Source organism: Manis pentadactyla, chromosome 2, assembly GCF_030020395.1.
Source record: "Manis pentadactyla isolate mManPen7 chromosome 2, mManPen7.hap1, whole genome shotgun sequence".
In the NCBI taxonomy this organism is placed as follows: Eukaryota; Metazoa; Chordata; class Mammalia; order Pholidota; family Manidae; genus Manis; species Manis pentadactyla.
This window is the reverse complement of record NC_080020.1, coordinates 181,354,051-181,376,981: the sequence shown is the minus strand read 5'-3', so window position 1 is coordinate 181,376,981 and position 22,931 is coordinate 181,354,051. Positions and strand designations below refer to the sequence as shown.

At 40.9% G+C, this 22,931-nt stretch overlaps 1 protein-coding gene across 3 annotated transcripts in view; it reads right to left on the bottom strand.

Moving 5' to 3' along the window:
* The window catches only part of SERTAD2 (SERTA domain containing 2), a 109,680-nt gene that overhangs the window by 16,102 nt on the left and 70,647 nt on the right, over positions 1 to 22,931 (bottom strand). The window contains exon 2 of one of the 3 annotated variants that reach the window (XM_036890396.2): positions 9,666 to 9,715. The exons of 1 other annotated variant lie outside the window; for it this stretch is intronic. The gene's annotated coding sequence lies outside the window, so the exon portion shown is untranslated. Of the gene's footprint in view, positions 1 to 5,271; positions 5,581 to 9,665; positions 9,716 to 22,931 lie in introns of those variants that run through there. One more of the 3 variants, XM_036890395.2, reaches the window with a different exon arrangement.

Below are 22,931 nucleotides of genomic sequence, written 5' to 3'. Positions count from 1 at the left end.
TATGAAGACAATTTAAATTTTCTATCAACAAAGCAGGAAGAAATGAGAATACAAACTAAACTTGAAGGCAATGAATGATAGTTTGAAAATATGGCTGTCATTTGTTTTTCAAAGTAATTGCTTTGGGGCTATTTTGAGATAAAATATATTTCTTCCCCAGGACTTCTGTGTATTGACAATTAATGACTCATAGAACTTTACAGAAAAGTCATTTAGTCAAAAAGAATCAGAATACCATACTGAATGTAATGGACATTTATCTTCTAAGGAAATGACCTCTTAATACCTCAGTGATCTTTAAGGAGAGCCTGCCTCTAACCCACCCAACTGGCCACCCCCTAACATTCCACTCATCCTGCCTACCTTCAGGAGCTTTAGCAGCAATAAGGCAGGTGCCAATCGAGCAAACCGTATTTTTAATTTGTAAACCAACTACTACTACTACTAGATAGCTAACAACCACTGCCAGGTGAAATCTATTTTATTTTATATTTCCAGACACGGTCAAAACATTTTTTATAAACCAGTCTGTTTTAAAAACTGTTCAGAAAAGACCACCACCAGGTCCCTGCCAAGCAGAGGCGGCACTGTTTCTTCCACAGCTGCGGACCACAGTGCTCAAATTCCTCCGCCGGACCGGTTCTGGGAGAGCGGGGAAGACACACGTAACAAGAAGGCTCCCTCCTCAAAAAAGGAAAGAAATCTGGAAAAGCAAAGCTGTACCACATATTATTGTACAAGGGGAGGATCAGTTTAGAGCACTTGCCACCTCATTATCATGTCAGTGTGGCTAGAGTTTTGTGCAAACCTGTTCTGGTGTGGAGATGACCTTGGGACTTTCAGATTCCCTGAGTTTAACTCATTTCTCAACACCAGGGTGGGGTACTCTAGCAGACCTGCTCCCAGCCCCAGGAGCTGGGCATGGTGTGGAATGATAAGCGGCCAGCCACAGAAGAGGAGAGCTAGGGGCTAAAGGTTGATCTGCAACGAGGACGTTTCAGTATTTCACTTTCTGACCATGGCATATTCAAGTAGTACTTTTTACTTCTGTTCAACAGGTTCACACAGCCCACTAAAAGTGTGTGTGTGTGTGTGTGTGTGTGTGTGTGAGTGTGAGTGAAATGTCCTTAAGAGTCAGAATCCCTTCCACTTCACTATTCTAAGTGAAACTCCTTAGAAGCACAAAAAGGCTTGGTTTACTGTTTTCCCAAGTTAACTTCCTATGAAGGCTGTTAAAGGAACAAAATTTGGTACCTCTGCACAGCTACAGGTTTTTGCAGAGACAAAAAGACAGTAATGCAGGCATGAATTAGTTCTAATAACTTAGGTCTGCTGCTACCTGGAGTTACCAGAGAAACAAAGCTGCCTTTGGGCACCTAAAACTAGTCAGACCTGCTGTAGCAGCTGCACAGCCTACTCCTGATCTGGGCTCCATTCCCCTCCCCTCCAGCCCCCACCCCACGCATCCGCATAGCTCACTCCACTCAGGGTAGCGCAGGACCGGGCACACTCAGCCCTCATCCTGCTGTCCCTGCTGGGAGGCAGGGCCAGTCCTGGACACATAGTGTGCAAGCATGAGAGGAGGCCAGACAAGAGAGCAGATGCCGACTCCATTCTGAACTGAGAGCGGCAATGCGTGCAGAATAGGGCTTCTGTGACCCTAGGTTTCTATAACAGACAAATCAAACTGTGGTGTCTGTGTCAGTGAATCCTGGCAGGTATTTCCAATTAAGTTCAGATGAGGGACAGAACAGCCTTTCCTGCTTTAGGGGCCCTCAGACCACAAAGAGAGCAGAATTTCCACAAGGGAGTCTGCATTGTCTGCATTCGGTGCTTGTTTAAATGATAAGCATCTGCTTTTGTCCTGTTAGAAATCATAGGTTTTCAAAGATATCTGTGAGGTTTTTATTTTGAAATTTTTATTTGTATTTCAAAGAAAATTTTTAGATGGCCAAGCATGTTTTGTTTGTGCCATGATTTTCAAGAAAAAAACAAAACAAAAAACACAAGGCATCTATTTATTACCCAGAATAGGAATGTCGTCTTATTGGCCTGACATATGCCATTCACAGATTCATACAAAGAATGAACTGCCACACAGGGCTCATAGAGAAAGACACTGTTCCACACAGTGAGTGATGGGCGCTCCAGGGGACAGTTCTGTTCACAGGGTTTCCCAGCATCTACACAGAGGGCAGAAGTTTGCCTTTAATGCCAATGGCCCTGGCGGTTGGAGACAATAACTTTTTTAAAAAAGACACACCAACTTTGGTTAGTAGCTGCTTCCTTCAAGAAGATTTAAGCTAAATTAAATATCCACATGCTTCTTAAGCAGCAGTCCTAGTTTGTGGGTTTCTGTCAACTGCTGAAGGAATAATTATTAGCAGTCGGTAGATACATGATTTGTGAATATGTAGTGGCCACAGCGTTTTTAGATTTTCGTGTTTTGCAGGTCAGTAATAATTAATGGAAAGACCTATGAAGTTGGGTATTGTCCTTATTTCAAGGCCATTTAACTTAAAGCTGGAGCTTGCTCTTTGGTGCCTTTAGTATATACCTTATCTTTGGACTCAAAGATCAGAGATGGGCCTCTCTTTCTCTCCCTCTCCCTCAACAAGAAACTATTTGGACTGGAGCTATCTCATATAGGATATGCCATAACAGTAAATATGAAATTTATTCATCAAGATTTTTGAAAATTCTATGTGTGAGTTAAAAGTCCACACTCCTAAATACTGTATTTATCTATATTTTTAATCTATATGTAAGTTGACAAAGTGGTCTTGATTTTTCTGATATAAATAAAATATAGAATAAAGCTTTATGCTTTTACTAGCATTCTTTAACAAGAAATCACAGCGAAAAAAACCTCTACACGCTTCTGCTGTAGCTTTTAGCTTTCTTAGTAAAGTGTTAAATAATTTTGACCAAAGGTAAACCTGTAGTATCATTTGATCCTGATAATTCATAGTATGCTACTTTATTTATTGACAGAAAAATGTCTTTCTGTATTTGTATGTACATATATAGGTATGTATCTTCAGCTTACACTTACACCTTTTTTAATCAGTTTTTTTGTGTGTGTCTTTCTAAGGTAGTATTGTAACCTTTTTTCTGCCATTGGAGTACTGTTTAAAACAGCGGATGCCAAAAGCTATCAATCACTACACAAATTTAAGTGAATTTTAAATATCAAAATTTTTAGTATTTTATATGCCCAATATTAATTAATTATTCAGTGGAGGGCAGCTGGGTAAAATTAATCTATTTCAGCTTCTCAATTAAAAAAACTTGCAAGGGGGATAATTTAGCAAACAGGGGTCTAAAAATTTTCAAAATCTGAATATCCTTTCTTAGCTCTTAGAGGGAAACAAGTCTGAGCAGCTGTTACCTAAGAAGCTATGAGACTAGCCTAACAATAAAACTTGTTCCCTAGGACACCTCTTGTCATACACTTGGTTGGTATTATAAAATATGAGTTCTCTCTCCCACCTGCTGTAACAAAGCAAGGAACAGTGCTTCAAAAAAAAACAAAAGGCCATCAAATTCCATTTTATTAGATTTCTCACCTGAAAACAACATGGTTATGCAGACTTTAATTAGGAGGAGGGAAAAGAAATAAAAATTATTCTAGAGGGCTCCAAACTTGATGAACAGCATAAACAATTTTACATCAACATATAATACCTCTAAGTAAATCAATGAAGCTGAAGGAAAACTTTTTAACATTTTCTCTCTTATGTTACCACGAAGAAATTGATCAAATTAACAGGAAAGCAGAGCTCCATGAACAAGCTATACTTGCTGGTGCCAGAAGCTGGGATCCTAGATGGGTATTTTCATCCTCACAAAACACCCTAGCACACTCAAATCAGAATAAACTGCTATAAAAAAGGAGAGGGTGGGAGGAGCTCTCAGGGTGAGACCTGCCTTCTGGTTAGCTGAGCAACTATCTCCCCCCTCCTGCCCGTGAAGCAAAACAACCAGAGGCTCTCAGGTGGACTGTCCTCTGGGGTTGAGTGGAGCCAAGTACCCACTTTACTCTTGTCAAAGACTAGTCCCTAATTATAAAATGCTACTTTGAACACTTAAGACCTCAGGGATCCTATTGGCTGCTATAATTTGTAAGCTCTCTGCACACATTATAAACATTTCTTAACATACATTGAGAAATCGAAAAGCATATTTCATGAACAAAGCTTGAAAACATTTACTGTCTTCCTTAAGACCAACTGGAGCTGCCCAATTTGACTCAAATAAAAACTGCTGGAGTTTGAGGCTTGATGTCTCACCCTGCTGATGGCCCTTCCCCATTCAGTGACCATAAAAACTTACTTTCCATCTCTTGAAACATCCTGAAACTACCCAGCTTGAAAGCAAAAAGTTGTTCTAAGACGAACTATATCTAGCCTTTTTGTTAAATTTAAGACCAAACCCAGAACTCTAGGCCCATCTCAATCTATTACCTGCTAAACGTAAGATAACTCATGGCCAAGAATAGAAATGAGAACAACTGATGATTTTCTCTAGATGCAATAGCCTTCCGAGGGCACCCTGTCTTAATGGTACAAAGTCCAAGGCTGGGGACAGCTGGCTCTCTTCAGTCCCCTCCCTTTCAGTCATAAGCGGTCACCACCAAGACGACTTGCAGACTTCTAACTGAAAACCGGTGAGACATTAAGTTTAATATACATACATATTCAAAATCAATTCACTTGTCACGGGTGAAAAATGGGTGGAGGGGGCTGTTTCTAAGCTAAAAACACAAGGAACTCACAGAAACACACTACACCAAGTTGGATGCAAACCCTGTCACGGAACCCAAAAGTGAAGCAGCCTTCGCGTCAGCAATCCAAGCTTTTAAAAAAAAAGTCTCGCACGTTTACAACAGCACAACCGCCACAACACGCACACACATCCCAGCCCCCTCCGCCCACTGCTGGGCTCGGCTAGCTCCCGACCCCCTCCTGACCCCGGCCCGTGACTGCCCGTCCCCTGCCCTTCCCCCAGCAGACCTGCCCGCGTACCCCAGAGGTCCCCGGCCCCCGCCCCGGGATTCCCAGGGCCGGGCACCGGAGGCAGCACTCCTCCCGGTACCTGCTCCGGCCCAGGACCCTCTCGAGGAGGCCCCCACGACCCTCGCGGCCTTCGGGGCCCCTCCTCCGCCCTCGGGCTCTCCCGGCCCTGGCCGGGTCCCAGCGCCACCCCCCACCCACCAGCTAGCCCAGCGCCTCCGAGGATCCCCTCCAGCGGGGCGCCAGGAGAACTTACCACATGCAGCTCCACCTGGGAACTAGGGCATCAAGAGGGGTTTCTGCCCACTCCTCAGGCTACTCTTGCTCCATGCGGAGTCCCCGCTCCGGGGGCCCGAGGGTGGCGCCGGGGAGCGGGCAGGAGGCAACACCGCGGCTAAGACTCCGCCGTCCTCTGCCTGCGCGCTCGAAGCATTATACAATGGTGGAGGCGGCGGCGGCAGGCAGGCAGCGGAGGAGGAAGCAGGAGGCGGGCGGAGGGGGCGCCCTGACCGAGCGAGCGGCAGCTCGTGCTCCAGCACTCGCCGTGCAGGAGTGACGTGCGGCCAGCGAGCCTTCCGCGAGCTCCCGGCCCCGGGGCGCAGCAGGCCCCGCCCCTCGCCCGGCCCCGCCCCCGGCTCGGCCCGCCCCCTCCCCCGGCGGTCCCGGGAGGCTCGATAAATGCCGAGCCGGGCCCCGGCCGCCGGAGGAGCAGGAAGGGGCAGGCGGAGCACGGGAGATGCCGGGTGGCAGCGCCGCCCACGGCTCCCTCTCCTCCGGCGCGCCCTTTATTTTCTCTTAAGGAAAGGCTGAGAAAGAAAGACGAGAGGAAAAGAGACGCTCCAGCCAGGGGACCACAACTAACCACCAGTAATCCCCTCACACACTAAAAAACACTCATGCAAATGACGGAGTGGCTGGTGACAAAGGCGGCGGCGAGTACAGCGCGCTCACAGCCCGCTGAGTCGCGCGACCGCAAATATGACAAGCATCTGAGCTATTCGGCAACTTGGGGCCGGTCAGCAGGACCGGCAGGGTCCCGCGAGGGCGGGGGAGGGGGCAAAAATCCGACCCCGAGGCACGGTGTCCACGCTGCCTGCGAGGCTTTCGGGGCAGGCATCCCGGCAGGGCGGGGGCGGCAGCGTCCGCAGCCGGGACACTCCCCGAAGCCCCTGTGTCTCAGGACGCGCAAGTGGCCCACGGAGATGACCGAATGGCAGGATGGGTGCTCCAGCTGGAGCCGGGGGACACAAAATGCCGCTTGCGCGCAGAGATCTCTGCGCAACACTCGAAATAGGTCACCAAATCAACAGTACTTTCGGAGCAGGACGGAACCGAGTTGCATCTTTAGTGGCCAGCTGAGCAACGGTGCAGACCCCGCAGCCGGCCGCCTGCCCTGGAGGAGCCCACACATGTAGGAGAGACAGGCGTGGAGAAGCAGGGAGGTCAGAGGCGCCGTCCTCTGCCCAAAAGGTTCAGGTTGATAGACTTTACCCTCAAGAAACAATCTGTTTGAACAAATTTATACTAGTTGGAGAGGTGTGTAAACCAAAGTGGTGTACATTTCAAAGCAGTAGGGAATGAGAGGCAGGTTTCCCGGAAAATTAAAGATTATTTAAAAAATTACAGCGCATTCAGTGTAAAGATGTTACAAAAAGTAATTCAGGCACCTTAAAATTTTGGCTGCCAACCCAATCAATATCATCTCAGATCACTTTGGCTTTTAATGGTCCACTGTACTAGTTAATATTTAAGGACAATAAAACTTTAAGACTTAACATAAAGGCGATTTTAAGTCGTTAACATCAAGACAAGTTTAGACCTATTCAAACTGTTGTGTAATGATTTGTTATCAATCAAATTGATGGTCTGATTGAAATTAAACCTGGGCTAAAATTGTTGGTAGTGCAATGTTTCTTGTTTTTTCTTTTAAGGGGAATGAAAAAGATTTTTACTGGATTCCCACATAATGAAAATCTCATATAAGTATAACCAGTGCCAAAAGCTAACTAGATGAGGATGTCATTGGAAAGTTTCATTATAATAGCATTCCCAATTACACAGCCTGGAAGTAGTGCTCAGGGCCCTCTGCAGGTCCTGCTCAGTTTGGTGGCATAGCACTCAAACATTTTAGGTGCAGCCAAGATATCTTTCATTTCCAGAATTCTGCCTTTTAAGACGACACTAACTACTAACAGTTTCCTAACCACCCACGTACACTTTCTGCGCTCACTTTAAGGAAAAGCCATTGAAATAGAAGCTGTAATAAGCTCTTCCTGTGATAGCTTGGTAGCAGGGGCTAGAGGCTGCTGAATTTAAAATGAATTTAAACTGTTATTCATGAATTGAAGTTAGCAGCAAGTTAAACTTGCAGAATTTTTGTGACAGTTGGATATTTTCTAGCAAATGGATTACAAAATGCAGTACAATTCCTGTACAAAAGAACTGAGATCAAAGTGACGATTTTTGTGTCTCCAGAGTGGACACGTGATTCTGCTGAAGCACTTGTGCAAGCTCAATAAAGGTCTGAGTTCTCAGGAGAGCAACCTGAATTCTGAGGTGAAATGGTTTTCACCTTTCCACACTTTTAGAAGGCTGTTAACACTTTGTTTCAGTGCACACCTTATAGGAGTCCCACTTCCCCCACTGTTAGATTCTGGCATCTTTCACCAAGAAGTCAAAGCATGAAGTGGGAAGTTCAACAGCTGCTGATGTGGTTCAACACAAGGTGCTTAACTGTCTCCCCTCCCCCAGGCCAACTCCCCCACTGGCCAGCCCAGCAATCCTGCCTGCCCCAGGAATCCAACCCAGGAGGATAAGGAGGGGCCCCCCTAGAACTTTTGAAGTCAACTCCCTTCAGAATGCAACAGCTTGTTATAAAAAATAATTGTTTTTTTCATAGCAAATGAACAAGAAATGCTTAGTGAGCATGAAGCGTGGTTTTCACTCTTAAATCCTTGCAACATCTAAAAGCCCATTTAAAATAATCCTACCCTCAGGATTTAGAATTTGGAGTTTCTCCTCACTTTCACATGTAGAAATTAGGCCAGTCATCTACATTTAACTATCAGGAACATATCTGTTTAGGGAGAAAACAAATATTGCTTTTGTAAGTATAGAATTGTGATGGTAATTTTAAAAAATACTGATGTGTTTCAATTTCAGAGAGGTACTTCTCAACATTGCTTTGTCATTCTGGGTACTAGTTTGCACTCGCTGCTTGTCTTTGAAAGTTTCTGCGCTCCCACATCTTGCAAACTAGTAGACTACTACAGTAACAGAAGGCCACTTTTAGTACTTAAATAGCATGCACCGAAGAAATGACACAAGGACAAGCTGCCTATATAAACTGAGAAACAAAGACTTCAAAACAGTTTTCAAATAAATTTTTCTTTCTCCTTTACATTATTCAATCTTTCAGGTTCCATCTGAAATACTGGTAATAATCATCTATCTATATACCTTGGAAATATTGGTCATAGGGCAATAAAATAAAATAAACACTTTCTTAAACACGGTGCAGACCCCATGTTTATCTGGCTGGGCTAAGTAATCTTTTCACGGAAAATACAGAAATCCCAACTGAATGTGGACTTCCCAATCACCAATAAATGAAAACTGTTAACTTCAAAATAAAGTTCTGGAAATCACATCACCTAACTGATTATCAAGGAATTGAAACAGGATACAATGACTTGGAAAACTAAGTACTCTCACAAAGATGGCACAGACAGGCTTAGTACTTTTCAGCCACTCCCAAGTGAAAACTTCACTGTACCAAAGGAGCCAGTTAACTCATTTGCTTCTGAAAACTCTTCTCCATCTCTTCCTCCACCTACTTTCGTCAGGTTTTCTCCTGCTTCTCCGTGAAGTCACATTTACACAAGCAGGACTTCAACTCCAGTGAAGGCTATTTTTGCAAAGCTTCCCTTATTGTTACTGGACTGCTTTACATTGACTGCCCCTTAGGTACCAAGGGAGGATCATTCTGTTAGAGATATGCTTTTATCTTCTTTAAAAATATGACAGCATTTAGATCCTGAATTGGAACAAAATGCTAATAATAATAGTTGAGGTAAATGCTTTGAAAACCATTTCATTATCCCTAGCATTTTTTATTAGTCCCTTTTCACCATTTCTAGAGAAGATGGCTCCTGTTGGGCATCAGCTTCCTTCCTGTTTAATTTGCCACTATTTTCCATGAAATCCTCAGATGAATTGTGAAGTCCAGTTTAGAGCAACTCTCCTTAGAGACCCCAGCTTTTGCTGTTGCCCTCTTCTCAGCTGGAGAGCTAAGACCTTCCCTGGCGACACTCCAGGGTCCCCTTCCTGCTGGATGTAGCTCTACCAGAACTGGTGGTCATTCTCAAAAACATCTCTTCTTGTCCCCAGCTCCCCACACAGTACTACTCCCTGGTGGCCTCTGCACATTGACTCTATACTTCCTGTCTTTGAAGCATCCTCCCTTCTTGAGGATTCATACTTCTCAACAGTAACACTACCAGCTTCCACAAATGTCAATGAAAGTTAGAAGTCTCACAGCCTCCAGACTTTCCTTGTCCCTGGGAACCAGCCTAGTGAGATGAAGAGTCCTGGAGTAGGAGTTGGAAGATCTTGTACAAATAAACCACTTAACTAGAATTAATCACTGACCTTTTAGTTTCTTAATCTGCCATGTCACCGAGTTAGGATCAGCACTGGTTCTGGTGAAAAAAGCACAGGGTGTTGGTCAGATTTCTGGTCTAGTTCCTCAGCCAGCAGTGAGGCTGAGCCAGACCCTTGACATCACAGGGCCTGCTTCCACACCCCGCAAGAGGAGCTCAGGCTCAAATATTTCTGTAGCCCCTTCCCAGAGTGAGGAGTCTGTGAAAAGTGACTACAATGGGATGCCTTCCCAGAGGAGTTCTAGGGCTCCAATGAGATCATTGGCTCAATGTAGATTTTTAAAACAAAGAGGTGGAAGTACAAATAATGATAATATGCTCTGTTCAATAGGATATATTCTTTGCGTTGTGTCTCACACCAAGAAGACAGATTTGAGCCAGTCCTACTTACCCATATTTTCCTGGATTTGTTACCCATTATGGTAACAATTCAAGTCACCTAGCAATTAAATCTGTAATACCACCCCCACCCCCAACATATGTGTAGAAGCAGGATGGTTTACAGGGCATTTTCCTATGGATTCACCTGTTTGCTCTTCGTAAGACCTTCCCTATGCCACAGGCAGGACAGGCACTACATCCCATGTCTTACAGGTGAGTAAAGGGAGGCTTGGAGAAGGACCTGCCAGTTGAACTCTACCAAGCTGACTCCCAGGGACAAAGAAGGTCTAGAGGCTACAAGACCCTCATTGAAATTTTTGTGGAAGCCAGGAAGGACTCAAGCAGAATATCTTGATCTCCTCAAGAAGGGAGGATGGTTCACAGAAAGGAAATAGAGTCCATGTGTAGAGGCCACCAGTAGGGTCATGCTGTGCCAGGATCTAGATACACTTTGCTTCAACCCTTTACAGGGTCATGAAATAACAACAGTTCTATCTTACACAAAGAACTCCAACTGTTGCCTGTTCATGGCTTTGTGAGGATCACATTTTGACCTGCAGCATTAATAAGCCACAACCACCACAACAAGAAAAGAAATGAAACTCATCATACCTTCCAGCCCCTCACTCATTTCCAATATGGTTCATAAAACTGTCATTGTTCACAACGCAACCTTTAGCAACTAGAACAGTACCTGACACAGTATGTACTTGGTAAATATTCAATGAATGAATAAATTAAGAATGCTGTAGAGTTTGTACCAGCTTCATAAACTCAAGGGGTTCATCTTTCCTGTTTAAGTTTTCCTCTCACTTCTTTTCACTAAGCTCTAGTGAGTGTGTGTGTACACATGTAAATAACAATACACACACATTGTTTAAGCAGTATTTGAGAACTCTCATAATTAAGGTTGCTGTAATGATATGATATTGTAATCATAACTGCTTTCCAGCATTTCTAAAATATGACATTTGGGATTAGCATAATTAAAAAAAGACTGATGAGCACTCACGAAGTACTTATTGTTAAGAGTTAATCTATATAGCCTCAATGTGGAAAGAACAACCTTGCAGATAATTGAGCATGTTAAAAAAATAGACTTGCCAATCCAAATTTTCAAGTGACTACCTGAATGGTTCAAATGATTATTTATTAACTGTCACCTTCAGGCCCTCTTGGCCACAGAATATAAAAATATGCCAATAATCAAACATGTTATGAATATCATCAACCAATATTAATTCCCAGGAAAACTTGGTAAAATTATGTCAGGAAAAATAATTTTTTTCAAAAGCATTACTCTAATGCCAGCTGTCTCTCATGTTTCAAAATAAAGTAAATTTATGTGACTGACTAAACTAAACTATTTTCTGCTATACATATCTATTGTAGAAACTAGACCATACCTTTAAATCACCTGAGTGAAGACATCATTTAAGATAAGTATGGTGATTTAGGGAATGCAGATAATACATTTAAACCATTTTTTAAAGTCCCAGCTATAAAAAGTCTACACTGAGAAGTAAAAAAAAAAAAAAATTTCATCCTTTATAATGTTACAGATGACCAGGAAATGCCTTTAAGTTACGGCTATGAGGTATCATTAGAAAATAACTGCGTGGACAGAGAACACAGTTTAAATGTAAACACAGTATACAACTAAAAATGAATCAGCTCTTTGCAATTTGGAATTTCTTATTGGTTTTCTGAAGGAGAGGTAACAGTTAAGATGGTACAGACTTAATCTTTTAATCACCAGTGTAGAATTGTTTTTTAAAGACCTGTTGTCAGAATAAACAAGACCTTTCCAGATTACCCAACTGTCCAATATTATTAGTCCCCTGTGTTAAACTGAAAAGAAATATATATTTTTAAATTTCAAATCTATTTAAAATTTCAGAAATGTACAGGGTGAAGAAACTAAAGCAAGCACCTCAGATAATCACCAATACCATGTTAGATACACTTGTGAACCAGTCAACTGTTTTTCTAACCATGCTTTAAACACTGAACAAAAGATTTAATCTTGCTAAGTAATACTTGTTTCAAAACTGTTTTCTTAGACAAGCCTTGGTTGAGTTATATGAAACTCCTTAAATGGGCAATTATCAGAGAAACTGGCATGTAAGGAAAAAATAATAGTGTGAATGAGCTATATGTAACTTCCCTTTTTAAAAACAGAAGTTCAATCTGTAACACCAAATTTAGAAAGGAGAGTGGATGGCAGCAAATACCACGAGAATATCATCTATAGCATAACTGCCCACTGCCATTCTGTTCTATTACAAATAAATGTACACTATATGAACCTGAGTTTGCTCAAACAATGCATGTATTTAATCATCCCTAAAGATGATTTGTTAAAAAGAAAAGATACATGTGAAAGAGTCACATCAAATTAAAGAACTCACTTAGAAAGTGTCAGATTTTGACTACAGTGATTCATTTGGCCTCATTACATAGAACGCAGCACAGGCCATGCAGGGGCTGCATATAAATAGCTTTTGCAGGGATAGTATTTGTAATTACAACACCCATTTGTATTTCCTTTCAACTTCCTTTAAGAAATTAAAACCCAAATTACAGAAAGGTTGAAAAAAAAGTTAATGAATCAGATATTCACTTTCAATCCAGTCTGATTTGTTCCCACTTTAGAACTGTTAGAGATCAGGCTTTTACTTTAGTGATTAAAAAAAAAAAGTTATAAAGACTCCAGAATTACTATTGTCACATTATAGCCAAAAACGAAAAATGAGAAAACAGAAACCCTTTCAAAAGTTCATCAATTGAACAGAATTAATGGAGAACCATACAATTTATGGGCAAGAATTCTTCATACTATATAAATATCAATTCTCCCCCAAACTCATCAATAAATTAAATACAACTCCAATTTCAATCTCCATTTTTTTTTTTCATGAAGCTTGGTAAGCAAATTCAGAAATTATCTGGATTATCAAAGGGCTAAAGACAGCTATAGTAAGTTTAAGGAACAAGATGAAGGAGATGTCTTACCAGTTATCAAAGCTTATTTTAAAACTCTTACCCACAGAGTGCTGTGGGCATAGGGATAAACATATCAGTAGAACAGAATTGAGAGTGTAGAAATAGACTCACACATATGTGAAAGCATGACAGGGGCAAGATTACAGATAAGTGGGAAAGAACAGACTATTCACTAAATGGCTAAGGGTCATCTGGTTACCCTCATGAAAAATAAGGTAAAATTAGGTACCTAATATTTTTCCAAAAAATACACTTCAGGTTGACTAAAATCTAAATATGTAAAACAAAACTTTAAAGCTTTTCAGAGAGAATATAGGAGAGTATGTTTACGGCCTCAGGATGGGGAATGTGTGATTACTGCTTGTCTCCCAAGATTCACTCTCTACTTCCCTCTGCTTTCCTCAGTGCCTTGAAATGTTGACCCTTAAGGACTAAGCTCCTTTACCAACTAGCTTCCGGCTGAATTCAGCAAATGGAAGACATCAGAGAGAGACCAGAGGGTTAAGAGGGGAGAGAGACTGGGACATTTTTTCCCTGCTAATGGCAGTACCCATTCCTTCACAGCCACAGCTTCTGCAAGTGGCCCCTTCTCCAAAATGCCAACTCTCAGGAATTCTGGCCCACTATTTCTCCCCTTTCCTCTTTAGGCCTAAGGATAGAGACAGCTTCCTACTATTGTTGGTCTTCCGTTCCTCTGGTCTTTCATCCTCAACTTTTGCCACATCTGTAAAGTCCCTTTTAGTCCCTCATTGAAGTCACATTAGTTGAATCAGTTGAGTAGAATTCTATTTCTATTTACTACTAAGACTTTGACTATTAAAAAACAAGACAACCAATGCATAAACCATAAAGATTTGTGACTTTGATTACACTAAAAATTAAACATTTATTGAGCAAAATACACTAGAAACAAGGTAAAGGCAAGCTAGACTGTCAAATGATATGTGTGATTCATATAATCAACAAAAGATTAGTATTCAGAATTAAACAGAACTCATCTGAATCATTTTTTAAAAGCCATATAAACCGAATAGAAAAGTGGGTAAAAGAGGAAACGCAAATGCCCAACAAACATGTGAAAAGACACTCAACCTCATTAATAATCAGAAAAATGCAAATTATAAAAAGATAGTTCACAGCTATCAGACTGACCAGTCTGGAGGTTTTGCTTACCTAGATGGAGATACATGCTCCCACCCAATTACATGCAGTCTTTCTCAGCTGAGTTCCACGAGAAAATAAGTGCTGCAAAAAATGCCTCATGTGACTCTTCCCTCAATTCTCCCAAGGGTGTTAAAAACCAGGCGTGTGCTGGTAAATGTTTAACAACCGGCTTGGGGGTGGGCAAAGGAGCCCTTATTTGTAGCATTTGCTGATTTCTGGGGTGTAAATACCCCCCCATCTCAAGCCTCCCAAATGAACTTAAGAATTAAGAAGAGGTCAGTCTCTAACTTCAGCCCTACACTTGATCCACTCTAGCCTTACAGGACGAAGTTAATTCATTGTATACAATGGATGCCGTGGAGTATTATTGGTGCTTACTTCTCTGGAGGAATTCTGGATGGAAAGGTCTAAGTCTAGAATCTAGAGGAACTCTTTATTTTTATCCCCTATGGAGACCCAGAATAATGTTTGTGGCAGTTTTGCTTGTAATAGCTAAAAATTGGAAACAACCTTAATGTTCATCATGCTGAGAATAAATTGATACACTTGAAAACTATAGTGGTTAAAGTACTGAGGTTACCATATATCAAACATGTTTAAATCTCAAAAACATAATATGAGTAAAACAGCAAACTGTGAAATATTACAGTATAATATCATTTATATTAAGTATTTTAAAACATTGCTACATAATATTTACAAATACATTCATATGAAATTATGGAAAGCATTAGAGATAAAAAAACATTCAGGAACGTGGTTACTTCTAGGAAACGGAGGAGAGTAATGGAATCAGGGAGAGACACACAGGGGCTTCTATTTTATCTGTAATGTTTAATTTCTTTTTTAAAAACATGAAAAGCAAATAAACATGATAAAATAAACAACCTGAATTTATTGTTTCAGATTTCATCAAGTTAAAAAAAATAACATTTTTTTCTTTGAGTTTCCACAAAGTAGAACTTCATAAGGTTTTTTTCCAACAATGTCTAATACCTATTAATGAATCACTGGAAAATATTCGCATTTCATGCATCTACTTATTCTCCATTATTTCTGTAATAACTTGCTCCTTTCACTCATTTTGATATTTTGTACTTCTTTCTCTCTAAATCACAGGTTATAAAATTCAGTAATGATGCCAGAGAAACCCAAAGTTCAAATAGGATGCTCAGCTGACAGGGCAAGTGTAAGAGAATGATTGGCTTAAAGCCTGTGTTTGGGGTGTATTTCTCACCTGCCAGCCTAACTTCTATCACTTTAGAAAGGATAAAAGCTTCTCCACAAAATATGGAAAATTTCTTTTTACTTCCTTAATACCCAAGTAACATATTTAGTACTATAAAGTGAAATTTTGTTGCTGTTGTTTTCCCTAAAAAAACAATGGAAATATACTTTCCCCATGAAGTATCTTTGATTTGGTGTTCAGGTGACCACTGACCCCTATACCAAAGGCATTTTGATTCTTTCTTACTTTGTATCTCTTGACGTGGGGATCATCGGAACAAAGCCCACATGCTCTCTTGACCTGGCGGGTAGTGTAACTTTTTTCAGAAGTTGTCTTGAAATAAGCCTATGTTTTAAATACACACTTTTCTGCAAGCTAGCAGGCATTCTGAAGCTAGGTGGTTCTAAATAAAGAACTCTAGTCAACAACAGGAAATAACTCCCACAGAAAAAAGGGGCAGAATACAAACTCTCACCAACTCCTGTACACAGTTCACAACGGCCTTTTGTTCCATGCACATTAAGCCTGAAATCTTTACTTTTCAGAGCATGTTTGGGCCTTTGCAGAGCTACTAAAACCTTTCTTTTCCTTTTGCTAGTGTCCTTGCCTTCTTCTCTCTGAGGAAGTTAACCTTACAACTAACTACTTACTATGAAGTAGCAGATCAGAAAACGGAACAGTTTCTTCCGAAACTTAACATTTTTTTTTCTTAATGGAACTTCTCAAGAAAAAAAAAATTAATTCCATTTTACAACTCACTTTTCCTTCTAATATAGTTCATACCACACAAACACACACACAACATTCTAAAGGAATATGTTCATCACCAGTACTTGTTTCCAAATCTTCCAACAAGTATATATCGTACTAACAAATCTAGATTGATGGGTTATCAACACTTCACCAGCGAATTTCACCAAATCAGTACAGCTAAAAGATGAATTTATATTCTATTCAAAGGTTCCCATCTTGAGTCTTTAATGAAAATGAGGGAGAAAAAAAGCTAGATCCCAGGTTTTGGATGGTTTTTTGAATGATGGTTTTCAAAGTTAAAGTGACTCCTCCTGGGACCAACTGGTGGTAGTCAACCAGAGTACAGCACAGGTACTCCTGACAAGAAAATGGGGCTGAGCAGAAAAACTTCAGTATGACTACAGACTGGCATTTCTTCCCTCTCCCACCTGCTCAGCCTTGCCGTCTCTACAGGTTCCTTCCCTCAGTCAATAAATTACAGACTCAGCTCTATCTTCATTTTAAAAATAAGAAACAATCTTCCCTTACTTCAGTGCTGCAGGACTGCTGGTGACCACTCCTGTCTCTACCTTTACAGCTTTAGCCCCTCCTACTTCCTCTGGCTTCTGCAGAACAAGTACACTGTCCACCCCCAGAGAAGAGTGCCAGTGGCCCTCAATGCCAAGGCCAATGGACACACCTCAGTTTTTCATATTACAGAGCCTATCTGTAGCACCTGACTTTGCTGACCACCTCCACCCACTTCCTTCAGTAACTGGTTGAACTGTATCGTTTCCTGGTTCTTACCTCTCTGGCCACTTGTAGTTTGCTTTGCTGGCTCCTTTTCCTCTGACCACCCAATAAGCCTGTGATTCTCGACTTTTCTTCCCATCACCTCTGGTTGGAATTTGGGACAAAAGATGGTTACAGAGATGAGTGGGGGATGAAAATAGTTGGTTAGGATATCAGAATCTTCAGGAAAATTTGGAGACACGAGTGTTCTGAAAAAAATTTGCCAGTTCAGAATCACTATCTAAAATGTTTATATTCACTATGGTTTTGTTTTTGCTTCCTCTTCTCTCTTTCTCATCCTATAAGCTCTCCCTACTCTCAGGGCATCTATATGCTAATGATTCACAAATCATTAACTCCATTACAGACCTTTCTCTTCAAGCTTCATATCTGACCTTTAGAGAGACAGAGAGAGAGAGAGAGACCATATATCCCAATTTGTTAGGGTCATCTGTAGTTTATGGTTGTCCTGGCATAATCAGTAATAGCACCCTGTGTTTCAATCTCAAAGCGGTCCTGGTCTGAATAACAGAAGTATATAATTAGCCTGTTTCTATCTCATTGCCTACCAGACATCTCCACTGGGTATCATAAAGGCACCTCCAACTCACAGCACATCTACGATTGTCTTAATTGTGCCCTCCTTCAATCTGCCCCTCCTCCTGAGTGCCTAAATGTGGCTAAGTTACCAACAAGGTACCTGGGTGTCTAAGTTGGAAATCAAAGATTCAAATTATCTTCCCTCTCTTTCGCTCACATTTAACAGACATAAAGTCTTGTCAGTTTTCTCTTTAAAACATTTTCAAATATGTCCCCTCCTCTTCATTTTCCCCATCCCTGTCCTAGTTAAGACCCTAATTATCTTTCACTTTGATTATTTCAACAATCCACCTCCCTGCTTCCAGCACTGGATATTCTCCTCTCATCCATCTACACCACTTACCTCATGACAGGTAGTGCAGTATGTACTAGAAATACAAAATGAACACAAGATGCTCCCACCTAGTTCACAGGGAAGACTAAGCCACCTTGTGAGGCAATGGGTTACGTGGTGATAGAGGCACAGCAGGGTGACAACAGACACACACGGCTGCAGAGGCTGGCCAATGTGAAAGCACTCAGGGAGGTGGTGATGGATTTCAGGGTAAATGGGAGTGAGTCAAGGTCATTAAAGGCAGATGGAGCAGCACAGTTGGGAAGGTGAGAAACAGCATAGGACAGGAGTGCAGATATGAACTGTAAACCATATCCAGGGAATAGTAATACACAAACTAGAGTCAGGCTGGGAGCTTCTAGGGGGGCTCATAAATGAGTTGGCCTTCATATTCTGAAGGTGGTTGAGAGGGTCAAGAGTAGTACACTAACATTAAAAGATTTTCCATGGGAAAGTGGCATGATCTGATTTTCATTTTAGGTCATTATGTCCACATCTATTCCTGAACTTGACAGAATAATCCTATAATTTATTTAGAATAACCAGCAAATAAAAAATAAAATGAATTTTAAAGAAAACATTAAAAAGCTGCAATAATTAACAGTTGAGTTCTGGCAAAAGAAAAACATAAATGTATCCACACTGAAAAACTTGAGACAGACCTTAGTATAAAATTTTAGCTTATTCTATAGATGATGTTCATACTAGTGTGAAAGGAAGGCACATACAGTAGTTTATTACTTAAGGAAGAAAACACACATTGGATTCTTGCCCCACACAATATGGCACAACACTGCAGATTAACTGAAGGATAAAATGTATTTTTATTAATAAAAGAGAACTAAAAGAAATTATGGGTGAATATTTAAAATGAGAGGTAGACAAGGCCTTTCCAAACATAAAACAATAGAAGAACCATAGTAAACTAAAAGGCTATATATTAAGAAACACCACAAGCAAAATTAAAAGAAAAAAATGACAAACTAGGAAAAATATTTTCAACAGAGATAACAAAAGTAACTTAGGAACCTTATAACCTAAAGAGTCTTATGAATCAATCAGCAGAACACCAACACCAAATTAGAAAACATTAGAAATAAATTAGAAAACTAGGTCAAGGACAAGCTACTGATCACCAAAGGAAGAAACGCATGAGAAACAATACAACTTCACCTAAGCAAAGAAATACATTAAACAAATATAACTGTCACATACCAGGCTGGCTACAGATGTGGTATAACTGCTAATGATGCAAGGGTGCAGAAGACAGGGCCATGGTGGCCACTGATGTAAGGGTGAAAGGATTCAACCTCGGGAAGACAGGGTTTGGTCACATGCATCAGGAGCCTTTCAAAATGCCCGTATTCTGTAATATAGTCATTTAATTTCTAGAAATTTACCCCACAGAACTAATCAGAGCTGTGCATAAAGAATATACTCACTCAACAAATATTTATGGAATGCCTACTGTTTCCTAGGTTCTAGGAATTCAAAATGTGGCAGCAAATGAAACACACCCAAATCACAGCTCTTGGGTTCTAGTGAGGGAAAAGGGAAAGCAGATCAGTGGGGCATATGGCATAGTAAAAATTAAGTACTACAGGGAAAGACAAAGCCTGGAAGAAGGATGGGGAATCCATGCTTGGGTGTGTATGTGTGGAGTGGGAGTGTGGTTTTAAAAAGCCTCACTGGGAATGACATTTGAGGGAAGGCTTGGAGGAGGTGAGGCCTTAAGCCAAAACAAGAGTTCTTCCAGCAGAGGGAACCACAAATGCAAGCAACCTAGAGTGGGGGGCATGCCTGGAGGGCAGAGAACGTCAGCGTAGAGGGGAGGAGTGGGTGAGCCTGAGGACAGATGGGGACGAGGTGGTGGGCAGGTATGGACAGCCTTGTAACACCAACACATCACTCTGGCTTTACCTTGAGCCACACGGGATGGGGTTAGTGCACTACTCTTGACCCCAGCTATGTATCCCTAAGACAGCAACAAGGGATCCTTTCAAAAAAAAAGTCAGGTCATGTAAGTAACATGGCAGGGAGGGGAGGGTACTGTTCTAACCATCACATCAGTTGATTACGGCACCCTTAAAAATCACAGGTTTAAGCCACTGTTTGTTGGCCTGTCTGTAACCTGCACATGAAAGTATCTTAAATCACTCACTGATCATAAAGACTTACCCAGTTTTCAACAGGAGCCGAGGTTGTGGGGGGAGGGGCTGTGGAGGAAGGGGAAATGGATTGGGGAAAGCCACTCATGCTAAAATTGTTTGGGATCTTTCCTCAAAACAAATCAGTATACCTGGGTCCTGTCCCAGACCTATGGAACTGAGATTTCCAAGTAGAGGCACCACACATGTATGGATAAACAAACCTTCCTGGGAGATTCAGTTGCAACCCCTGGCTAAAATCCACTGAATAACCTCCAACTACGCCTTAGTTTTCTTATCTGTAAAATACAGAAATAACGTATGTCCTATCTATCTCTCATGATCATGTGAGGATCAAAGGAGGTAGTGTAGGTGGAAACATTTTATAATTGGTAATGAACTATATAAGCTATCACTGGTGATTATCAGAGGAAACTGATACAGACTGTAAATGGTGGTGTTGGGCAAAACAATTCATCCAGAGAGACTCCAGTTACCTGGAACTAATAAAGCAAGTAAAAATAAATCCTTGAGATTAAAGAAGAAATCACAAAACCCTTGCACCTAACTTCATGCATTACCATGTATTCTGAGTGTTTATTTAATATCAAAGGTGATTTTAATTTGTTTTCCGCCCCCAAACTATAGACTATAAATTGAAATTAGAGGGAAGAGTGGATTAAAAGAGGCAAGCACATGTTACCAGGAAGAGAGCTAATAGCTCAAAATGGAGAGGGGGGCAGTTTTAAAATGCTGATACAAGAACACAAAAGATTTAGTGATGTGGGATCATTTAAAGTAGAGACAAAAAGCACCATGCCCTTCACTAGCCAAGCTCTAAAGAACTCTATTTCAACAGAATACGTTGTCAATCTAAATGATCCTGAATCATGGAGGGAGCATTATGCTCAATGCTCTCAGTGGTAAGAATGTAATAACCACAACAATACTGATACAGGGAAAGACTTTCATCAAACAAGCTTACATTAAACTACTTTGGGGGCTTAAAGAGAACTTCACCTATCTATAAAATGCATGTGTACAGGATGACTGTATGCTATATATATAATATGCCATTGCATAAATTATAGCTGTTGTAAATCTATACATAAGTTCTGCTGATGTGAAGTAAGTCCTCACACATCATAAGAGCTCAATAAATCTGTGTTGTTTGAGAAACTGAAATTGACATCGTCACCTTCATGGATGAAGGATGGTGTTAGATAGCCCATCTGCCGGCTATGGAGTTTACCATAACAATACTACACCTTTAAATCTGTATTATTACTTATTTACACATTATAAAACAAGCTGACATCACCTTTTCTGCTCCCCACCTCCTAAAGCCCCAGGAGCCAGCTACTATTATTCTGTTATACACTTGAGAAGCTGAAGTTCAAAGAAAACTTAAGATGCTGCAAGGACCAACCTACAAAGCCCAGACTGGAATCCAGATCCGATTCAAGATCTCATTGTCATTTTCAAATTTACATTATTGTAAATATAACTTCACTTAGTCATCTAATGAAGACTCTTTGCCAAAGCACATTTCTGAAAACAAATTCAAATGGGAACTTTAAGTATGGTGATCTATCAATCTATCTATTTATAAAGCATCATGAATCAGAAAACTTCTAATATATCTCTTTAAAAAAATCTTCTCTTTCTTTTTAATTTGCCCATCTACTGGCTGAGTTTCTATAAATAGCTTCAGTTCACAGTGAAGTTTTATGGCTGAATCTTAAACACTTAAATAAAATAGAAAATGTTGAGATGGTCTGAGCTAGTAAACAAAATCATTAGCTCTAAGAACAAAAAGCTTCAAATGTACAGATTTCACAAGTCTTCAGGTTGCTATACGAAACGGTACAGCTATTCCAATGGTGTGTTTTACTTGTATTTGTATTTCTGGGGAACTACTATGTTTTTGTGCAATTTCAACCCACGTACGTTGATGACACACGCGGAGCTTAAAAATGCCATGATTCATCAAGGCTGCCACAGTCACGCAGCCCAGCAATCTATCCATTGAATGTGAAGCTCTACTCCACGCAGTGTACGTTCACGCTCTTCGGCTGCCACCACTCACAGTGTGTCACTCCAGCAAAGCCTATCCATCTGCCTCCAGCTCACCCTCCCACCTTAAGGAGAGCACAGGCCGTGAAACTGAAGTAAACAAAGAAGTATTATATAAAGGAATGCTTAATCAGAAATCATCTTTACTTCATTAACTGAAAAGTCACTATGAGTTAGGTCACTTTTTACTATTACTTTTTGTAGAGAAACGGACATACAAAACAGGGTATTTAGAGATTATTTAACATGTTAATAAGCAAACTATAGTCAATATTTTCTGATATGCCTCTGCACACTGACTCTGGAGTCAAACAGTCTGGGTGCAGACAGTTTCGAGTTCCAACTGGGCCATGGGTTGGCTATCTGACCTTAGGCAACTTGCTTAAACCTCGGTTTTCCCAACTGTAAGAAGTGGATGGAACCAGGACCTGAGGCATGGTTTACTCTGAGGGTTAAGTGAGATTATGTATGTACAGCACAGCCTCTGAAAATAACAAAAGGTAGCTACTATTTTTTTATGAATTACTTAATTACGTAATGTTCATTAAGTTCAATACTGTGTCAGTGGCCACTGGTGTTGGAAGGAGAGCTCCCTCACACATCCCCAGCAGGCCTAGTCACTGTTGCCAACCGTGATGAGTATCACGTATGGGTTTGGGATACACACTATAGCACACTAGAGATTAGATGGAGCTCCACTCACATAAGGCATTAGGTCAGACTGGAGCACAGGAAGAAGACATTCTTACTGAATAAATCTCATCATCTGACTAGCATTCAAAATGCACCTCTGTC